At 47.4% G+C, this 20,666-nt stretch overlaps 1 protein-coding gene across 1 annotated transcript in view; it reads left to right on the plus strand.

The window, feature by feature from the left end:
* The first annotated feature begins 5,181 nt into the window (after positions 1–5,181).
* Positions 5,182–20,666, plus strand: part of LOC149358247 (uncharacterized) — a 44,815-nt gene continuing 29,330 nt past the window's right edge. Inside the window, exon 1 of the mRNA XM_089567532.1 lies at positions 5,182–5,240. The gene's annotated coding sequence lies outside the window, so the exon portion shown is untranslated. The remainder of the gene's footprint in view (positions 5,241–20,666) is intronic.

Genomic DNA, 20,666 nt, shown 5'->3' on the forward strand with positions numbered 1-20,666 from the left:
AGCGGGGTCCCGGACTAAGGACTCCACCTATGTAAAGGGCCATTTTTGGTCTGAAAACTCTCCTGTTGTTTATTAAAAAGTTTTCACCACCACCACCACAGCGGCTGCGTCACCGACGAATTCCCGCAGCACGGCCAGGCAGAAACCGCATCGGTGTAATCATCATGCACGCCGAAGACATTGCGACGTTCCACGCGCCAAAAGAAGCCAATGAAGCGAATTGATCACTAAGGGAAGAGAAATGTTGCAAACATGCCTGCAGCCTCATCACTTTGGCAAACGTTCAAAGCGCAGGACTCTCCCGAATTCCCTCGACCCTTCTTCCCGTCGCCCTCTGCCGGTCATGCTGTATAATCTGGCTCATCGGGACGAATAAATGATTTCCTTCCCGAGCGTCCGTCCGTGTTCCATGGAAGCACGACAGGCGCAATGCGTGTACTTGGTAGCATGATTGAAACCAAAAATTCACCCCTCGATGCGTGACCAAGGTGAACGCAAACTTCGAGTCCTTGTCCAAGACATTAATTCATCATTGTTGCTGCCATGAATTGCTTTAATTGCAATGAGGTTGAAGTTTGTCACAATCAAAGCAAAAAGCCAGGTTAAGTGCTCGAACGATAGATTTCATTATTGAAATAATAATTTTGTCTGCTAACGCTTTTTAAGAGGCTTCAGAAGAAGGCGCCAGATAGTTTTCCCCGACATGAACCTTGCTATGCTCACGCATTAAAATTCACTGACTTGTCAAAGCTGTGTGTCGTCCACTCTATGTTTGCATCTGTGTCCAATCGCGCCGTTGCCAATTTTTATGCATGCACAAACTACCGAGTCAAAATATTTCAACTTGTTATCAAACAAAGCGGTAAAAAAAATATAGAACATTCACCATGAAAATACTTTGGAATCTGAACCGGTACAGCGCAATCCTAGCTTGGAGCTTATACCGACGACATCTGTACCGAAGAAAGAATCTTTTGAAAACAAAATCTTTCGCCGGTCCTCGAGCATTTCAAGCACACGAAACGGCATCACAATGCGACGAGAAGTTTTGAACATGAAAAGTGCACCTTTCCTCATGCCTGTACTTTCAATGGAAGAATGTTCTCAACTTTGTTGATGCTTGCTGCTCTATTTTCCTTACTTTTTAAGCTTGGTGTAGCTCGATGCTTTAAACCCTGTTTTTGTCATTTGTTACGCTCCATGAAATATGACACGTCTGCATTTTACGACACCTACGTTAAATGTCTGAAGCGTTCGATGCGTTTCGAAATGCTTCATGTGGCTCTGCTATTGGTGGAATACTTGCAGTATAAGTTTAGTCGCGTAAGTGCTCTTTAAATATTAAGGACACCGCTGCAACAGAAACGCAACATGAATTTTGAACCTCAGGAAATAGTTACTTTGTATATATAAATCAAGCTAGTGTATAGTTTTTTACCACACTGACGACTTGAACGCCGGCTGTTGCCTTAAAAAGGGCAAATGAAGAAGTTTTAGATTTCGACCAGTTTAAAGTTGCGGAATGTGTGAAACTTGCAGGGAAAGCGCGCGAAGCTTTTTTGTGCTCGCAAAAAAAAAAAAACACAACGGCACTTAGGCATTTCTGCACTGCACAGTGCAAGGTAAAGGTACAGGGCGGTACATTTCGAAGCAGGAAAGGTTGATCGAAAGAAAGCCCTCGGGGCCTTGATTGTGGGCGTTCGGCGTGGAATGGAATTGACTAGGCGAAGAGAGCGGAACTCTGAAATCAAACTCAAAATGGCGTTACCACCAAACTTCTCCCAACCAAACAAAGCTCTGAGGAGGGACCTTAAGCCTCGTGTAGTTCTCGAAACAAAAAACGCTCCTCCTTTCCTTATTAAGGCCTTAAAAGAGGAGTATTGCTTGCTTTCTTGAATGGGAATGCAATTGCGCATTGGCTAGCATGTGTGCAAGTTTTCGAGAGTCTGCGTGTGCTTTGATCCGCGCTTGTGTGGGTGTGCATGGGAACGCTTGCGCGTGCATCTGCTTTTTTGATGACGGTGTTTCTTCTTTATTTAAGATCATCAGTAAAGGAAATGTTGAAGCCTGGTAGCGTCTGCGGCTACTCATGTTCACAAATTTGGTTTGGTTTGTGGGGTTTAACGTCCCAAAGCGACTAAGGCTATGAGAGACGCCGTAGTGGAGGGCTCCGGAAATTTCGACCACCTGGGGTTCTTTAACGTGCACTGACATCGCACAGTACACGGGCCTCTAGAATTTCTCCTCCAAAGAAATTCTAGCCGCCGCGGCCGGGATCGAACCCGCGTCTTTTGGGTCAGCAGCCGAGCACCATAACCGCTAAGCCACCGCGGCGGCTGTTCACATATTTAAAGAAATCACTTGCACAGACGATATATTGCTCGAAAAATCAGAACACAACAATACAATAAGTGTTCTTCATCTCTAACAATACTTCGTATCTCCACGAAAGCTGGCGATTGGCAGTGCAGAAGGCAACACGTTCATGACAAATACATTCTTCTCGTGTTGCTGAATTAAGCTAGCTAGCGACAGTAAAAAGCAGATGATCTGTATTGGAGTAGCGTTTCTGCGAACTAGAAATGGAAGACAGCGGAGGGTTTCTGAAGTGGAACTTTCAGCACTTACTGAGCTTTCACATCTTGTTTTTTTCCTTCTTGGCAGGTTCGACCTAAATGAAGCATCATATTTTGCAATTTTTTGGCATATGGTTATAATGTAGATGCCTGTTTTTGATAAATTCTCTGGACACGCGATTGTTTTGGTCATTAGACCTGTGCTCAACACAAACTACAAACTGATAGTCGGATTTCACTCCAGTAGTTCGAAAGTAAAAAATCCAAAGGCATTCACTGCGCTTTCAGATAGGGTCTTGCTAGGTGTGTCTCACTCTAAACAGACGCAAGGCAGCCCGTGAAATACATGTGTCTTTCATGTCAGGCCAATAATTACTTTGGCATATTATCCATGAAGCTCACTTACATTGCTATTGTAACAATTACCTCCAATTCATCTTTTAACCGATAGGAAAGCACTGTTAACAAAAATTGTTGGTAGTGTAGTGTTCAATGCAGCTTTTTCAATAACAAGGCCAAAATGGTGCAGACAACCGTCTTCTGGAAAATATCATCAAACATGCAAGTCTGTGGAAGTATTTAAAGTGCCGAAAAATTGTAAACTGTTGCTGGAAAAGAGGACGCGATGCTATGGCTATTATGCCATGCAATGCCAAGGCACACTGGACTGCGCAAAGTTCTCTATGACATCAGTAGAAGCGAGCAGTAAAATATTCACAGCCGTGAAGTGTGAGCCCTGCGCCAGCACTTCTTAATGTGACAACTAACATGTGCATCTGGTGACACTTGTCGAGCTTAGAGTATAAAATATAAACGGAGCAAGGTTTGCGCGACGTAGCTGTTATGCCGATACACGTTGGTTTGGTTTGGTTTACTGGTGTTTGACGCCCCGAAGCAACTCAGCGTAACTGAATGGAATTCACCGTAACTTAATGGAATGCTTTACCTTTAACAGCACTATGTGACATTGACTCCATTGAAGAAATAGAAGATTGACGCCATCTAACTTATTTGCTTTGTGTTTCGAATTTTCTTTCAGTGTTTTATTTTGTATATTCATTTTGCACTGTATTGCCCCTCCTGCTAGGGCCCAGAAGGGCCTGCAGTATTCTGTAAATAATAAATAATAAATAAATAAAATAACTCAGGCTATGAGGGACGCCGTAGTGAAGGGCTCCGGAAATTTCGACCACCTGGGGTTCTTTAACGTGCACTGACATCGCACAGTACACGGGCCTCTAGAATTTCACCTCCATCGAAATTCAGCCACCGCGGCCGGGATCGAACCCGCGTCTTTCAGGCCAGCAGCCGAGTTGATGCACCTAATGAAACACGGTTGCATTGAAATAATTAAGCTCGCAGAAGGAAATATAATGAAAAAATATGAACAGAGGCAAAGCATACTTAATTAGGGCTCTTTTTCAATAAAAAATCAGCCTCTGAGTCATATTACGGCGTACTTATTTCTCAAGGTATCAGTGTATGGAGAACAATGTATCTTCAAGAGCAAAAAGGTCTATAACAGCAATAACTTTACCTAAACTGAGTTCTCTACTTAGCGTTGATAAATGCGCTTTTCTTGCCTAAACACAGAGGTCGGTTGTAGCAGGCATCGTAGCAGAGGCTTTGGCGGTGGTATATTCCACCTTGTGTTCTTCAACATTCATTAACTGAAATCTAAGTGCGCGAGAATTCTGCATTTCAGCCCGACAACTGCTCTGCAGCAAACCACCAAAGTCTGGGCTACAATAAGTTAAAAGAAGTTTTTCCTTGCTTTTTAGGTCACCACATGTCTGTAAATATTTCTTTGTAGCAGTTCTCATATGTTTGTGGGTAAATTTGATTACACTTTCTTTGTACTGTTTAATGAAACTGCGGCATAGGGAAGTCTCTAAGATTGAATGAACCATCCAGTGGAATATTTTCCAATAAAATCTTGCCAGCATTTTAGTGCGTCTTTTATTCGTGCTCTGTTCCGCAGAATAATATGTGGTCCTAGCCCAATCACCACATTTAATCGGTCCAGCATTCTATGGGAATACTTTATTGTATTTCTTGTCACATCTTCCCAAGAACAGCAAGTTTTTCCTCCTGCGTATTCAGTTACAAACCCCGCATCTGATGCTTCTTCTTAGATAGACGCCCGTATGTTTCAGCTGCTCACTTCCGTAAACATCGCAGAAGAGTTCCACTCTATCGCGTTGATACGCCGGCTTCGAGAGTGCCACCTCGGCGGCAAAGCTATTGGCAAACACCCACGGCACTTGCGCCGACCGCACTACCGTCACGCGCCATCACGATTCCGAGAAGATATGCAGGGTGTTCGCCTGCGTGTTCGGTAATGCACGGTGATCAACACCGTCGTTTGACCCAACTTCGTCTGCCAGAGCTAACAGAAGAGTTTTGCGTTAGGCAATCAAGCAATCGAACGATTTCCAGGAGGGGCACCCACTAATTATGGTGCTAAATGAAATGAGCTACGCAGAGTCGACCTATCGTGAAATGTTTTGGACGAGTATAACGCGCATTTAGTGAGACCACCCAACAACTCATTAGTGGGCCCGCTGCTGAGGCGTGGTAGTCTTTCGTTGCCTGGCAGGTAGAAGTCGTTCCTGAAGCAACGCAGTTAATTCAAGAACTTCGACAACAAACAGATGTGAACAAGTACCTGGCATTTCTCGTGATTGCCATAAACGTCTCAGTCGATGCGACTAACCAGGCGCTAGATGTATTGAGGGCGTTCCACGTCCGCCACTATGGTCGAGGTGGCGTTCGTCAACATTCTAATGGTGAGGCTACATGCAACATAAATACACTCCTTATTATAACGTTGGCCGGCCGCCGTCGTAGCTCATGTTCATAAAGCAGCGCATGAAACGCGCGGATTGCGCGCGTTCAGATCCGACCAGCGGCATGCGGTTGTCTCTTCTGCTTTCTAATCGATTATCATTCAGGAAAAAAGTTCGCGCTCATTCATATCGCAAATAAAAAAATCCGTATACACTTTCCTTGGTCAAAATAAATGTTTGTTTCCTTCCATGCATCAAGTGTGTAGTTGCGCTAGTCCAACATAACATCGGAGTAGCCTCTTTTTCGAAAGATTTTTTGCTCTTTTTGTCGACCTCACATGTTTTACCTACGCCGAAATTTATCGGAATCACTTTTTCATTATTCGAACGCTTCAAGGACTGCCTTACCTGGAACGACAAGTAAAAGCGTCACATCTAAGTGCTTTCGAGAATGCACCTTGCGTTGTTGTGCAAATTATGCTGTCCCAGCCCAGTCACATAGGCATGGTGTCTGCTATTCATGAAGTTGAAACCCGTACTAGAGATTATGTGTTTTAGAGAATGTGTCATCGTTACTGAAACGTTTGGTACGAACCGCGTACTATATAAATTAATTGAATTAGAAAATTTGTATAATGTGAAAGATATATGGATATCCAGCATTCCACATGGTTGCCGTATAAAGGCTATGACGTCATATCAATTCAATCTGCATTTCAACTCCTGAGATAGCATTCCCGTATAGTCCGTGTAGTTCCATATGTTCTCCGCAGGACCGAACATAACAAAGTAGAGGGGTTGTTATATAGAACGTTTGACCAGATGTAAAGAGTTGCGTAATAAAGACAGACCTGGCAATGAGAGCTTCTATATGAGACGTGGAAACCGGCATGACTACCGCTGTCATTCTCCGTGCCAGAACACCAATTAAGTCTGGAAGCTTGATATTTTAACACCGAACTCGTTGTTACGCGCATCTTGAAGCACGCAAATCAGTTACGAAATTAGTCACATAAGAAATAGTTGCAATGAACGACGAATGTTACTCACGGGAAATTTGTGTGGCGTTTCATGTCTCAAAACCTCACTGTGGCCGTGCGATGGAATGATGGTAAGCGCAAGATTATAGTAATAGATTACAGTATAAGAGATAGTATAAGGTCTGGGAATACAGAAATATACATGGGGCACCTTTTTTATGGGGGTTTAACGTCCCAAAGGGACTCAGGCTATGAGGAACACTAGTGAAGGGCTCCGGAAATTTCGACCACCTTATTTTTACCATTATTTTTACCCAGACCTCCCTGTGGATGTGTAAGGCGTGGCCAACGAGGCAGCAAGAACAGAACAGCCTGTTCTAGCGCCACTGTCTTTCAGCACCTGCTAACTTCTTTGTCGTGCCACTGATTGAGTTTCTCTCTCTCTCTCTCTCTCACTCTCTTCCGCGTGACACGCACACAGGGAATGGGCGCACATATATTACCCACACGACTTCACACGTCCGCTATTCCTCTAGGTGCATACAAAAAAAAAAAAAGAGGGGCTGTGCAACATTGAACCGATCTGCTTCAAATCACTGGGACACCTCGTTCGGGGAAAGGTTATCTAAAAGCATTGCCTGAAAACTTTTGTATTGCAAATCATAGCATCATATTATTTTTCTGTCGTCACTCGTCACTTTCTCTTTTTATATGCCTGTTAAGGTCCACAGCAGTGTGATTTAAAGGTGCTGGCTCCTTTCCCAAGCCTTGCACCCTAAGAAGCCGAGCAGCAGGCCGGGCCATAGCCTGTACCTATTTCAGGAAACCGGCAGGTAACTGGCCGGCAGCGGGGAGACGAACCCACCACCTCCCGAAGCCGAAGCTGGTGCTCTGCTTCGAGCCAGTTAAGCGCTGCTACCTCTTTCCTAATTGGCAAAGAGGTTGCTAGAAGAAGAAAGCCTTTTGGTAGTAAATGTCATCCTCAACAAGAAATCATGGAATAACTACAGGCGAAGTTCACCGCTTTACTTTAGTCCAGAGTGAAACTTTCCTTACAACTCCGAACAATGCAAATACATATATCATCTATGACTGGGCAAAGTTTCTCTATTGTTCTCCCAAAACTCCTGTTGTTTACGACATGGCGTGGATTAGCTTAGGTGCTGTTGTGTCCCCTTATTGCTTTTGTGTGTGTGCGCCCCCGCGTCCTCCTCCTAACGACAGTTCGCATCCTCCTCCTAACGACCACTCGCATCCTCCTCCTAACGACCACTCAATCCTCCTCCTAACGACATTGCCCCTCGTCGCACGCTGTCACCAGATGCCCCCCCACGGTGCGCCCCCGCACCCTCCTCCTGTTCTGGGAAGCCACTCCCTCCCGTGGACGCTTCTCAGCTCCCTCCTTTCTTCGGGCGGCCAGTTCGGCTCCTGCCTCGGTCGACGCTGGTCGCACCCTCATCGGCTTTAAATAAACGAAGTCTCAAAGTACCGTGTGCGTCTTTCGCTGCATTCAACACAGCGACCGGACACGACAGTGGCGACGAGAAAGTGGATTCGACCCGCGCTACGCAACGCTATTGACAAGCCATGGCTACGCGAGGGTTTCCCAATCAGATACCAGAGTTCAACGGCTCATCGTGGTCATCGTGGGTTGGACGCCTTCAGTTCTACTTTGAAGCTAACAACATCACAGACCCAGCCTTGAAGAGGGCCAACCTGCTGACGCTGTGCGGGGAGCAGACCTACGATACTGTCTGCGCCCTTATTCAGCCAAGCACACCAGCGGCAGTGTCTTACGACGACATCGTAAAAGCGCTGCAAAAGCACTACGACCCAAGGCCATCCGAGGTCTACAGCCGGGCTCGCTTCCAACGACGAGATCAACTGGGAGGAGAAACTGTGAGCGCCTACGTAGCCGCGCTCAAGAAGCTCGCTGCCGACTGCAATTTTGGAACGCTGTCGACAACAGCTACCGGGCAGGAGGGAGACGCAGCTTCTTCTGCTAACACCACCATGCTTCCCTTGGACGTGATGTTACGCGACAGATTTGTGTGCGGACTGAGTGACGAGTCACTGCAGCAGCGCCTGTTCGCTGAGAAGGACCTCACATTCAGCAAAGCTTACGACATCGCCGTTCGAGCGGAGAGCGCCGGTCACCAGCAGAGAGGGATTCGCCGGAACACCGAGCCGGTACACCAGACAAGCAACCAGGTGCGCAAGCCTTCTGTTGTTGTAAAATCGGTCAAAAAGGCACAACGCTGCTGGCGGTGTGACGACCAACACAACCCCCAGGGATGTCGATTCCAGTCAGCCACGTGTAATTTTTGCCACAAGCGAGGGCATATCGAAAGAGCATGCATTACGAAACGGAGACTTGCCAAGATAAAGTCACCTTCCCAGCCTAATCACAGCGTCAACGCCTCAGAGAATACGCCGCTATCTGATCTCCATGGAACAACATCAGCAACACCATCTGTGTTGTACGACCTGAACACCATGAATCTCGGCACGCGACCGAAGATTTTTACAGAAGTAAGCGTACATCACCAGCTGATTAAGTTCGAGGTGGACTCCGGCGCAGCCTGTACTCTGATCAGTGAGGACACGTTCCGAACTTCATGGCCATCTGACGCACCCGCCCTGCAACAAGACGACACGCACCTGCGAACGTGGTCAGGACAGAATCTGCCACTATTGGGCTCTGCCAACGTGCAGGTTAACTACAACGGCCAGACCCATACGCTACCTCTGCTTGTTGTGAAGGGCACAGGATCAAGCCTTCTAGGGAGAAACTGGTTTTCTCCACTAGGCGTGATGATATGCGGCATACACCAGACGCCGAGCCAGAACATGGTTGAGCAACTGCAAGAGAAATACGAAAGAGTATTCTCGGAAGAGATTCCAGGAAACGAAGGGCCCCCGGTCACACTGGAGTTGTTGGACAACGCGCAACCCAAATTTCTGAAGGCCAGGCCGGTGCCGTTTGCTCTCCGAGATTCAGTTGAAAAAGAGTTGGACAAACTGGAGCAGCAAGGTGTCATCGAGCCGACGCAGCATTCAGAATGGGCCACACCACTTGTCGTAGTTCGCAAGAAGAACGGAACCATACGCCTCTGCGGAGACTACCGGAGCACCGTCAATCTTGCGACTAAAGCGTCCTCTTACCCGCTACCGACACCTGAAGAAGTATTCAGTGTACTGCGTGGCGCAAGAGTCTTCAGCACATTGGACCTCACCCAGGCGTATCAGCAGCTGAAGGTGAGCGAGTCAACTGCTGAATTATTGGCAATTAACACACTGAAAGGCTTGTACAAAGTCAAGCGACTGCCTTTTGGCGTAGCTGCAGCCCCGGCCATATTTCAAAAATTCATGGAGACAGTGCTTCAGGGCATCCCAGGAGTTTGTGTCTACCTTGACGATGTCATCATCAGTGGCACTTCCACTGAAGAGCATGCAGTGCGCCTAGAGCTCGTTCTCGAAAGGCTAGCAAACGCTAATTTGTGCATAAGCAAATCGAAGTGCTGTTTTGCGGTGCCAGAGGTGCAATTTCTGGGACACCGAATTGATGCGGAAGGCATTCACCCTACCGAGGACAAAGTGCGAGCGATCACAGAAGCACGAGCTCCAACAAACAAGCAGGAGCTACAGGCTTTTCTCGGACTCTTGACGTTCTACGACCGGTTCTTGGAACAAAGAGCTACCGTGGCCAACGACTTATACCAACTCCTTCGGAAAGATGTGACATGGACATGGTCGCCACGCCATCAGCAGTCATTCGATGCCCTGAAAGACCTGATTCGAAGATGTACAGTCCTCCGCCACTACGACGAAAGGAAGCCTCTGCTTTTGGCTTGCGACGCATCACCGTACGGAGTCGGCGCGGTTCTATCGCAAACTGACGAGCAAGGAAGGGAAGCTCCCATCGCCTTCGCCTCACGTACGTTGTCGCAAGCAGAACGCAACTACGCGCAACTTGACAAAGAAGGGCTAGCCATCGTCTACGCGGCGACACATTTTCACCAGTACATTGCCGGCCGGAAGGTGACCTTTATAACCGATCACCGACCGCTATTGGGCATTCTGGGACCACAAAGGCCTATGCCACCAACTTTGTCTCCGCGAATGACACGTTGGTGCATCAAACTCTCAGCGTACGACTACGCTCTGGTCTACCGCAATGGGAGTAAACATCAAAACGCCGATGCGCTAAGCCGTCTGCCACTAGACGCAACTGTTGACGAACCATTTCCACCAGGAGACGTTCTGATGTTCGAAGCACTGCCAGAACCTCCGCTTACAGCAGGCACAGTTGCAGCATCTACGCAGAAGTGCGCAGCTCTCCGGCTAGTTTACACAGCTGTTCAACAAGGCAACGTGCATAAACTCAAAGGGGACAACTTCGACGCTTACCGCAGGCGAGCTACAGAGTTGAGCACCCATCGCGGCTGCATCATATTTGGGTCCCGAGTTGTGATGCCGAGAGAACTACGCGCACAAGCTATGTCTCTCATCCACGCCGGACATCGGGGCATCGTTGCAATGAAAAAGTGTGCCAGAAGCTACATGTGGTGGCCTGGAATTGACAACGACATCGAAACAGTGGTGCGAGAATGCAAGCCTTGCCAGAGCAGCCGGAGCGCCCCGCCGAAAGCTCCTGTCCCAGAATGGGAAAAGCCAGACACACCATGGCACACACTGCACATTGATTTTGCAGGACCAATTGAGGGCTGCACTTTCCTTGTGGTCGTAGATGCCTACACAAAGTGGCTTGAGATAAGGCAAATGGGACAGACCTCTTCGGCAGCAGTCATTGACAACCTCCGATCACTATTTGCAACGTTCGGCCTGCCGCGCAAGGTAGTGTCGGACAACGGAACACCGTTTGTGTCTGCGGAGATCCTCAAGTTTTATCGCGACAACGGGATCTCATCAGTTACATCGGCCCCCTACCACCCAGCGACAAACGGACAAGCCGAGCGCTACGTAGCCGAGCTAAAACGCGCCCTTGAAAGAGATCAGACAGGCTCGCTGCAGCGCCGCCTTGCGCGCTTTCTCTTCAAGCAGCACACGACGGTTCAGAGCACAACAGGCGAGACCCCCTCGAAAATGATGTTCGAGCGTGAAATGCGAACCCAGCTCACAGCCATCCTCCCCGAGCCAAAGGCAGAGACGTTCCGGGAAGAAAAAGCAATTCCGCGCTGCGGCACGCTTAATGAGGGGCAGCGCGTCCTCGCCCGACAGTTTCTGAAAAAGCCACGCTGGGAGGAAGCTACAATTGTCAGACGCATAGGCCTGCGCTCTTGGCTCGTCAACATACATGGCACAGTAGCACGCCGACATCTCAACCAGCTGCGTAGATTTACGACGCCGTCTGAGAGCTGTCCGCCAGCGGAGAGAGCACGTGCACCATTTTCCCACATAGCCTGGCACCTCTTCCCGGAAGAAGAGACTTCGCCCAGGACAGACCCAGGAGACACAGCGAACAACAGCCAGCCTACAAGTGTTTCTCCCCCGAGCGCACAAAGCCAGCGCGCATCCACGCGTGAGCGCCGACTCCCTGCACGATACCAGGCAACTTTCTAAGGGGGAAGGAAGTGTTGTGTCCCCTTATTGCTTTTGTGTGTGTGCGCCCCCGCGTCCTCCTCCTAACGACAGTTCGCATCCTCCTCCTAACGACCACTCGCATCCTCCTCCTAACGACCACTCAATCCTCCTCCTAACGACATTGCCCCTCGTCGCACGCTGTCACCAGATGCCCCCCCACGGTGCGCCCCCGCACCCTCCTCCTGTTCTGGGAAGCCACTCCCTCCCGTGGACGCTTCTCAGCTCCCTCCTTTCTTCGGGCGGCCAGTTCGGCTCCTGCCTCGGTCGACGCTGGTCGCACCCTCATCGGCTTTAAATAAACGAAGTCTCAAAGTACCGTGTGCGTCTAGGTGCCTACTGAGAACTGCCAAGTGCTGTGCAACATAATGCTGCACATAATTTCTAGCGTAATGCAAGAAAACAAGGACATGATTAAGGGCCGAGTTACTGGTTGTCACCGTAATTTTTGCCACGACAGAGTCATGCTAGGTGATTAACAATGCTAAAGAATGAAAACATGCCTCAAACGAACAGAAAAGACGACGACGAAACCCGCAAGGGATTATAAACAAAAGCAGTGTAGGCCAGCACTAACGTTGCACAACGCAAGAAGGTACGGCACAGAATACTAGCCGACAGCGCGAGACCTGGAGGTGCTGGAAACGCTGCTGAAAGAGAGCAACTATGCTGAAACGCGTAATGGGGGAGAGGTGTGAACAGCAAATTGAGATGCCAGTTGTACTGGAAGAGCAGTGTGGCTAATAATGCAGCAAATGGAGAGACACATGGAGTACGATTATCATCGGTTAGAAGCAAAGTAAACGAGAGCAAAATATCAAGAAAGTGGTCGCAAAAAGAGTGGTGAAGTCATAGAAGGCTCTAAACGAGGAGCAATGGTAAGAACGTTACGCGGAATGGAGCGGACTTTTGCGAACGAATAGGTAGCGAAGCATACTTGTTTTTGGTAGGCCAAGGCTTTTTCTGCCTGGGCTGTGGTTCCTCGAATGAAGTTAAAAATATAAATAAGCAAGGTAATGACAAGCGTTGCTGTCAGCGCAGCATATACATGAGCTTTCAGGTACGCCGCAGTGGAGGACTCTGGTACAACTATGAATGGACCGTCTGGATTTCTTGAACGTACGATGGCGTAGCTCATCACAAGGGCGTTTTTGTACTTCGCTTGCACTGAAATGCGACCGCCTTAGCTGGAGTCGAAGCAGCTATTTTTGCATCAGCAGCCGAAAACCAAAGCCGCTCAGTAATGACGACAGGTCGATTTGGTTTGTCTTAGGCCATCATTCAAACTCAGTGCAATCATGAATCAAGGCTTCGAAGATAGCGTGCAGCTTTGCAACATGCTAGCGTGATGCCATTCTGGATCACCGAAACAACACCTCTGAGACCACTGTCAGCGCTACAGCCTCAGATCACCACTGGACGAAAAATTGTTTTAGGACGACAGTTCACTAATTAAAATACGGCCAAGCAACCAAAGGGTTCGCGCAGCCACATAAGTGACAGCCTCCATCCCACTGCCTTATCTGATCATGTCACAGAACTTCTTTCTCTGCTTAAAGCCGTAGCGAAAAAACAGCTGCCCTTTTTTACTTTTATTCGCATTAGGCCTGACGTGACGATTCACGCCGCGCTTCGATGCGGTAAACATGTAGCTCGGCGAACTAGGCCAGCTGACTAGGCCGAAAAAAATCAGCTCGAAAAAGTTTGGCTACAACGCGTGCGCCTGACTACACGCCACAGGAGAGGAGTCGTTGCAGTTCACACCATCTGACTGCGCCATGGAAGAAACACGGAAGGAAAGATAATAACTTCTCAACACATGGACCTTTTGTTTAAGCTGTCCTTCGAAACTAACAATATCCATCAGAACGACGGTATTTCAGAGAAACCGGACCTGAGCAGTATGTTACGAAACATTACTGCGAAAAGGCACCCCTTGTTTTCCATAAACGGCAACCTTATGAGTACTGCTAAAATTAGATTCGCCGGAAACAATTTTGGGCCAACCACCAGCATGTGCGCGAGTGTTTCTCAGAACTCCCTGTAAAGCATAGCACGTACGCTGTGCATGTCACGATGGCCGCAGCTGCAGTAATAATTAGCTCGGTTCCTCCGACCCAACTGATTTCAGCTACCGTACTGGACATAACTACTTTGCTGCATTAGAGCGTTCGGTGAAGGGGCCGTAAGGAATCAGGCGTTGCTTAAGAAAGTGATTCAGTCAGTCTTGATGGGGCCATTGCTCTGCCTTGTCCAATTTCGTCAAATAAAAGCCTACATATTTTGCATTACAAAGCAGGAGCAGGAACATGGCGTATTGTTGTTGCTAACCTCGTACAATGACGCATAGCTGTTTTGGCGAGATTATTGCCTCCCCTGCTTTCTCGGCACTATACACGAAAGCGCGTGGCCGTTCCCTCTGCCCATGCATTTTCTTTAGAACTGAGTGCTTCGGGATTTAATAAACATTTTGGGAGAATCTCATGTTGACAGTCGGTCGCCTTCCGACGACATGCTTCCCACCCTCTATGTCAGGCAACGGCTACCTACTTGCGGCGATTTTTTTTTGTTGTCATTTCGAGGTCATGAGCTGGCTGTTCACTAGCCCTCGTTTGCTTGGCTAGTTCAAATATTTTTTTCCGCACTCATGATTCCTCCCTTTACTTTTCTATGTACCGAATTCGGCGAACAAGTCCTGGGCTTTCTCGAGGCTGAGAAACTTTAAATACATTCTTTACTGAGTGCTCTCCTCGCTGCCCTGATCATTTCCGTTCAGTTTATCGTCACCGTGAGATTCTATTTCTACCGCAATCTATTTTAAAGTTTGCCGTTTTCTTCCGTCAAGGTAATTTTTAGAGAAAGGACTGAGCTTGCAACATGACCACCATTACCAGCACTTTTGTACCAGCTCTTCTCTTGCGGAACAAAAAGCTTTGGCTTCTGTTCAGTTGCTTTAAGCATTTTCTGGAAAAGGACATCTCCTTTTTTAGATTTTAAACGCTCATACGAGTGTGTTTACAGTAATGTTTTTGGTGTTAGCCCTGAGGGGCGCGAAGCATCTCTTCTGCCCACGCAGCCGATATTACGTTTTAGTTTGTTGCTACTACCGCTGTAGAATTGCTTCGCTCAGCATTCTGAAAAACATTTCTCGCGGAGCTTTGTCGTGGAGAGAGAAGACGGTTTGCTGCTAGAGGATCTGAAGGAATACAGTTGTATCATTGACCCACAATGTTCCAAAATTAGTGATCTTGCCCTTTAAGAGAGCTTTCCTGTATACATTCTCGCAGAGCTGGTGCCAATTAAATACGTCTTGATGCAGTTGCCAGCCTGTTTCGCCCTTTCTGCATCGTTTGCGTTCATACCGACTAAAGCAATTAGACTCCAGATAAGCCATATTTTTTTTTTAATATTGACATCCATGGCGGGTTTATAAATTGGTGTGCCGTAAATGGCTTCTTTAGAAATATGAGCCCGATCTGATGGCGCGACCCCGCACCGACGGCCGCTTCTCCGAGCGCGCACCGTTTAACCGATGCTATTTTTATGTTCTTTTCTTTTAAACTCTATATCTGTTGTTGAAAACTCCAGCTCCGCGGTGACACTACCCATGGACAGAGCTTGAGTTCTCGTCCTATAGCAGCGACGTTGTCTATTCCTTTTTTTTTCATCCTCTTGGAATCAAGGCCACCGGCACCCACGCCTTATTCTATTGTTAGCCCCGCAAGACGCAAACAGTTTACTCTAGAAATATCATGGCAGTGCGCGTCAGCTTTTGTGATATCCGAGGCTGTTATTAGTTTTTCACCTAGGTGCCTTCTGTGTCTTCTTATTTCAGTTATTAACGGTTTAGTTAGCTGTAGCTCTCCGCGAGGAAAGCTAACTCATTAGAAGCCATAGTGTCACTCTTAACAAAGAATTATTTCACTCATCAACGCCACCTTTCAAACGATATGTATCAACGTAAACCCAAAACGAGAACAAAAGAAATCTACTGCCGAAACAAAGATATTTAGTCAACATGAAATACACGAAGGGCCTAATAACAGTTCCACTGAGCGCTGATTCCATTTCAACCGTCTTGTTCGCGGTTCATTTCACGCTGATAGCACACCAGAACTTCGTACCATTGGAGCGTTCCTACTTTTATCTAGCTATTTTTGTTGCAAACGCTTACAGTCCCATTTCCTCAACCAAAACAAACAAGCCTTTTTGCGAATAATCCCATAACTCACCAAGACAGTATTTATGCGAATCACTAATAAAAGAAACAGTTATTCCTTTTCATATAATCTTCCCACCCGGCACCTTTCAGAAGTCATAGAATACAAGTACCTAGGAGTAACACTAACAAATAATTTTAGTTGGAATAAACATATTGAAACCGTATGCTCTTCTTCGTTTCGCAATCTCTGTTTTCTTAGGCACAAGTTAAAACAAGCTCCCCCTAACGTTAAGCAATTGGCATATTGCACCATGATTAGGCCAAAACTTGAGTATGCATGCACTGTTTGGGATCCTCACACAAAGACTAACATTAATGCCCTTGAAAGAATTCAGCGCAAAGCGGCTCGGTTTATATTTTCTAAATATCGTACCACTGACTCACCATCTGCTCTGTTGCTTCAACATAATATGCAGTCCCTTGAAGCTCGGCGTAGAATACTAAGGTTAGGATTTCTCTTTCTATTGAAAAATAACAAACTGTCGATGGCTCCCGATTTGTATCTCCAACCGATAACGTCCAGGTCAACAAGAAACAGGCACACTGAATCTTTAAAACCTTACTTTGCCAAAACTAACATATTCATTTTTTTTTCCCCCGCACCATTACCGAGTGGAATCAGCTACCACCATCGTCAATAGTTGACATTGATGCCATTGAACATGCCGTTCATTGAATTGTTTTTGTTTCATGACTTGCCTTGTACTTTTATTTTGTACTTTTTGTATTGTGATTATTGTGCCCCTCCGGCCAGGGCACTTCACTGGGCCTGCAGTATGCTCTAAATAAATAAATAATAAATAAATAAATAACAAATTATAGCTTATACCTTTCCGTAACGCTTGCATTTTCGTTCACTGCTGCCACATCCATTTCATGAAGCTCCAGAGTTTTATCCATTCCCGCCTCTAATCTGTCTAGAAAATAGCTAAAAAACGGTCGAAGCAAACGGGAAAATTTCGCAAATATTTGTTTCCTTGTGCTTTGATACCGTCTCATAAGCGTGTATTCTAATTTGTTTGTCTATTTTTATCCTTTCGTGCCATAGCCTTGCGGGAGACTGAAATATGTAAAAATAAATAAATAATTAAACAGAGAAAGGAGGTAAATGCAAGTTGTAATAACAACCAACTTCGGACATAAGCCGCTTTTAAAAAATTCGCATTCGTTCGTGCATTGCGTATTGTTAAGAGTGGACAACGTGGTCCTGAGAGCCGGGTGTGTCTCATCGCAAAGCAAGGGATATGACGAGGCCTGGCGCCGGCGGCAGAAGCATAGACGACGACGGCCGGGGCTGTTGCACTCCAAATCACCGATCCTCCGAACCGATCGAAGGAGGCCGTCTCCCACGGGCCTGGGTGAAATTACTGTCAAACGAGTGTCGTCGTTAGGCAAAGATGCGGCGAGAACTTGGCACAGCAGCAGCACGGCGGAAGCAGCGGTATACGTTGGCCGAGTCAGCCTTCGGGTCACCGGACTGGATGGTGCTACGCAAGGTCACGCTGAGCGAGGCTGCTAATTGAAAGACGCTGTGTCGAAGGGGTCTCGTGCTTCGGCCATCCGGCGGGGGAGTTCGAGAAGGTTCAACCACCTGCGAGGAGACTGCGGGATTCTGCTTTCCCACGGAGGCAACGTACAGAAAACTTGCAGCAGTGGTCAAGGTGACGCATCTGTGTTTGATGACTGTCTTCCCCTTCTCATCCCCCGAGCTGTGAGAGAGCGAGAGAGCTTCAGCACCGCCCCGTGCCGTGGGTGGTACCGCCAGCGTCATCAATGGCCCATCCGATTGGACAACGTTATTCGAACCAAGTTCCCCAGTCAGGGATCTAGGGAACGCGAACCGTATTTAACGGGATGTTGTTGTGTGATCGGAGCATTATTGCATTGCATTCAATTCGATTCTCATCTGTAAATATGTAGAATAAACCCTTCTGTACAGTTTCCTCGATAACGCAGTCCGACATCGTCATTCGGAGCCGGTACCTGCGGGCTAAACGAGTTAGTCATCTCCAGGACCCCTCCGTCTTCAACTCTGGTTCCAGCGGTGGGATAGAAGCCCCATCTTTAACACTGGTTCCAGCGGTGGGTGTGTGGCCCCGTTCCCAACAGTATTTACAAGGTCGCGCCTCAAACACAGTGGAACCTGCCTAAAACGTCCGAAAAAATGAAAGCCTCAAAAGATATAGCGACAAAATAAACACCATTATCTTCGACAGCTAGCGCTAGTTTCCTGCCCGATGAAAGCTTAACGAAGCATGTGCGTGACGGGGAAAACACGCAGTGAATTATGAAAGCTAAGCATTTTCACTTGTTTTCACAAACTGTGCCGAAACGAACAATATTGCCTGACGGCGGTACCGCGGTTCGAGCCGTCGACAGAATCCCAGCTAATTCGTAAACAATGTTTTTCCAAGCTCCATGCTTGTTCCATGCAGAGATAGAAAAGAAGCCGCAGACGATCAATAAAATTCATGCGGTGGAGGACGCGTTAGCATTACAATTTGCCTTCTGTTTTTGTGTCAGCTGCTAGGCGACCCGTTTGGTGTTCTTGAATTAGAGCTTTCACCATGGTTGTGTTATGTTAAGAGTGTTATGTGAAAATATTGGAAGATATTTATAACGATTGCACAGCTACTATAGTTCTCTATAAAGTCAGCAATAAAATTCCAATACGGAAAGGTGTCAGGGAGGGAGATACGATCTCGCCAATGCTCTTCACTGCCTGCTTACAGGAGGTATTCCGGGGACAGGAAAGGGAACAGTTGGAGATAAGAGTTAATGGAGAATACCTGAGTAAATTGTGATTCGCTGATAACATTGCCTTGCTAAGCCACTCAGGACAAGAACTGCAATGCATGATCAATCAGTTAGACAGGCAGAGCAGAACGGTGGGGCTAAAAATTAACATGCAGAAAACCAAAGTAATGTTCAACAGCCTAGCAAGGGAACAGCAGTTCGCAATTGGTAGCGAGGTACTGGAAGTAGTAAGAGAATATGTCTACTTAGGGCAGGTAGTGACCGCAGATCCGGATCATGAGAGGGAAATAACTAGAAGAATAAGAATGGGGTGGAGCGCATATGGCAGGTTCTCTCAGATCAATGACTGGTAGCTTACCAATTTCCCTATATGTAGCTTACCAATATCCCTGAAGAGGAAAGTATACAACAGCTGTATCTTACCGGTACTCACCTATGGGGCAGAAACGTGGAGGCTAACAAAGACGGTTCAGCTTAAGTTAAGGACAACGCAGCGAGCTATGGAAAGGAAAATGATAGGTGTAACGTGAAGAGATCGGAAGAGGGCGGAGTGGGTGAGGGAACAAACGCGGGTTAATGACATCTTCGTTGAAATCAAGAGGAAGAAATGGGCTTGGGCAGGGCATGTAATGCGAAGGCAAGATAACCGCTGGTCCTTAAGGGTAACGGAGTGGATTCCAAGAGAAGGCGAACGTAGCAGGGGACGGCAGAAAGTTTAGGTGGGCGGATGAGATTAAGAAGTTTGCGGGGATACAGTGGCTGCAACTGACAAAGGACAGGGTTAATTGGAGAGACATGGGAGAGGCCTTTGCCCTACAGTGGGTGTAGTCAGGCTGATGATGATGATGGTTGTGGGGTGTGGTGAAGGCGTTTGGAGGTGTCTGGGTGCGTGGAGGTGGGTGAAGGCGTTTTGAGAATGCAGGTTCTTAAAGGGAAAGTGCATAGGTTTTAGAATTCAACGAGCTTAAGAGGGTCAAATGTGTGAAACTTGCATGTAAAGCACGCGAAGTCTTTTTGGGCTAGCACTTGAAATAGTGAAGTAATCGCCGATTAAAATCCGGACGCCCTTCAAGCTTCTCCGCAGCGCACAACGCCAAGTGGGGGGCGAATGATGATGTCATCGAAGGTATCGGTACATTTGCAACGCACAAAATCTTGCTTTGAAGGAAAAAAAACCAACGCCATCGAAGGCAAACCCTGCCGAGAGTTGTTTGGCAGCGTCTAACGAGTCAGGGCAGGGTGTGGCTGACGACAGCGGTAATTTGAAATCATACCTTCCCTGACGTCACGCCGAATTTCTTTGCACTCCTCCGGTGTACTGAGGAGAAGCGCAAATTTCAATCGTCGAATACGTCGCTATACGTCGTCGAATACGTATGCTAGTGCAAAAACACTTGGCATGCTTTATCTATAGCCTATATAGATTTGAATCCTTGAATATCGCGAAATTTTCAAAAAAGTGCTGCAGTTGCCCTTTAAACGATGGTGGCTGGATGCTCGTAGGTGGTATAGATGCATTCTGACGGACGGACGGACGGACGGACGGACGGACGGACGGACGGAGTGCTGCAGTTGCCCTTTAAACGATGGTGGCTGGATGCTCGTAGGTGGTATAGATGCATTCTGACGGACGGACGGACGGACGGACGGACGGACGGACGGACGGACGGACGGACGGACGGACGGACAGACAGACAGACAGACAGACAGACAGACAGACAGACAGACAGACAGACAGACA

Source organism: Amblyomma mixtum, chromosome 2, assembly GCF_055824585.1.
Source record: "Amblyomma mixtum isolate Tamu chromosome 2, ASM5582458v1, whole genome shotgun sequence".
NCBI classification, from domain to species: Eukaryota; Metazoa; Arthropoda; class Arachnida; order Ixodida; family Ixodidae; genus Amblyomma; species Amblyomma mixtum.